The following is a 2,651-nucleotide window of genomic DNA, read 5'->3' as shown; positions in this document are numbered from 1 at the left end:
GTCAATTCGTCCGCCGTCTTACGAACGGAGGACGAATTGACAGATCTCCAACCAATAGAAACACTTTCGTATCATCGTACCATCGTATAAACGGACGCATGGGACACAGGCATAAGTTTTATTAAGAAAATATGCCTGGCTCTTCTTCTATTGCTGGTCAAAATGTTCTAATGTTGAGTTGTTCGTGCCAGAAAAGCATAAGACGGTTTTCAGAACATTAGTTCAGCAGGTCCCGGATGTCTATAGACATGATTGTTCATAGATCCATTCCTTTTGCAGTTAAACAACTGTAGACCAAGGTGGGCCAACTTCTGGTTCTTTTTTAATGCATTTCTCGTGTAAAGCCCGTCAAAGAATCGATTCACAAATCGAGCCAAGGCCGTCAGTGATGACCTTATTAAACGCGCCGGCGATTCAAATTCAGTGAGTGAATTGTATTTGCTTTGACGGGTTCTAATGAACTGACAAGTTAGTTAGTTGAAGAGAAACAGCCTTAAGCAAATGATCATTTGCGCCCAAAAGTTCGTTATAATAAACCGACCGGTTCTCAGCCAAACTTACTTTCACATGGCCCATATTCGGCTGGAATGTGACCAGTTGCTGTTGTTATATATGATGATGATGAGAATTGATTGAAGGCTTAAAACAATACGATGAGTGGGCAACTAATAATCATTAGATCTGTGCATAATTTAGCAAACATTACGTGATGGGGAAGCTTAATGACCACCACCCAGACGTTACGCAAACAATTCGACTCTGTCGAATATTCTTCATTCTTCAGGTGGTGCTGGTGATTTGAAAGAAACCTGCTCATATCGAAGCAAAGCGAATGGCGGAATTTGCAGAATTACGCTTGTTTATAACAAACGCGGTTTCAATTGCCTCAGCGCGCATAGTTTCAAGGCAATAAAAGAACAGTCGGCGATGGCTTTACTCATTTTCGTAGCGGTCTTGCATTGGTTCATAATCAGACTCTCTCGTCAATTAACATTAAATGATTGTGGAGTGGTTTGGAAAAGCTCCGATAGTCCATAATGTTGGCGTTTTCGAATTGCTTCTAATGGCAGGTCAATGTTCGATTGAATAATGGAGTTTTGCCTGAAAAACGAATGCTTGTACTTACATGATCTACGACCAAATTCACCCAGCTCATGAAGAATATGACCACGATGATGCCGAAGAGGATTATTCCCACTGACACGGCAACCACAAACCCTGAAACACAGAAGGCATATGTTCAAGTCCAGCAGAGAACAGAGTTGCTTCTTGCAAATGCGCACCCCATTTTACTAAGTGGGATTTAATGGTAATAAACGTTGTAAAACCAGTGTAAATATTCAAAAATTGTATAAATAAACGTCAGATTATGACACCTTGGGGACATTATTATGACACTTTGGTGACAAGTGGTGCAGCTTGCGCCAAATTATCCAGACAGAAAGTGGGGATTGTACGATGATACGATGGTACGAAAGTGTTTCTATTGGTTGGAGATCTGTCAATTCGTCGCCGTCTTACGAACGAATTGACAGATCTCCAACCAATAGAAACACTTTCGTACCATCGTATCATCGTACAAACGGATATTGGACGCGGGCTTTAAGGCACTTCTGATCGGACAAAACTACCCGAATTTGAAGGTTATTAATAAACATTTAAAAGTCATTTTTAGCCAGTCAGGTCAGGGTCGCACTTTACCATAACATTCTGCAGCCAGTATCAATAATAATTAATAATGTTTAATATTACACCATGCAGCCTTACATTCGTTGTGAACGTTCGTAACCCCGACATAAAATAGAAAATGCATCTTGAGGCACGTTTTTTTTTGGTTTTGTGAAAACTCTTTCAAGACCGTTTGCAAATTCAATAGGGCTCGGGGGCCGTTGAAGCAGATTTGTGATAAAACCGAAATAATTTAATGAAATTTTTGAAAATCCCTCGTGATAAAATTACGGTAACAGCTTTAATTAATTTCATTAAGAGCGATAAATTCGCTGGCCAGTTTACAATGGCAACCAAGCTGAACGAAATGTGAAAGCTACGAGAATGGGGTTCTTGCGTAACTTTCCTAATGGATAACGACTACAATTTGTCCATCAATTATTGGTGTCGTCCTGAAACCGCTTGCAAGAAAGCAGAACATCGGCAAATAATCATCGGGTGTGCTGTGCATGGTCTTGAAACTGAGCACGTTTTGCGCGAGAAAAATGCCTAAATAGTCGACGTTTAAACCTAAAACGGGCCGTTAAGGCCATCTTCTCGATTTGGAATGCCGAGCATGGAGTTCGAAGTGATCGGGCCAGCCTCGGGCGGGTCGAACAAACATTTTTGGTGTCTCCAAATACACATTCCAAGGAAAGCCATTAAACGCCGGTTAATTAACGGACGTTATTGATGCACTTGGAATAATAACATAGTTGACGTTATCAAAAAATACACTTTCGAGACCATTTGGCCTTGAAACTAATGGGTTTTCGGGTTTTTCTAAAAATTCTACCGAACGACGACAATTTCTTCCTGACGTTTCGCAAGCACGAGTGGCTTGCATCTTCAGAAGTGGTTTGCTTGAACGCTTACACTGTTCTCATCAGAACCCGCGTTCAGTTCTGCGGAAGAACTGAACGGGTTCTGATGAGAACAGTGTA

Source organism: Dendroctonus ponderosae, unplaced genomic scaffold (genome assembly GCF_020466585.1).
Source record: "Dendroctonus ponderosae isolate FM_Combo_2020 unplaced genomic scaffold, Dpon_F_20191213v2 Dpon_F_20191213_10, whole genome shotgun sequence".
NCBI lineage: Eukaryota > Metazoa > Arthropoda > Insecta > Coleoptera > Curculionidae > Dendroctonus > Dendroctonus ponderosae.
This window is presented reverse-complemented; position numbering follows the sequence as displayed.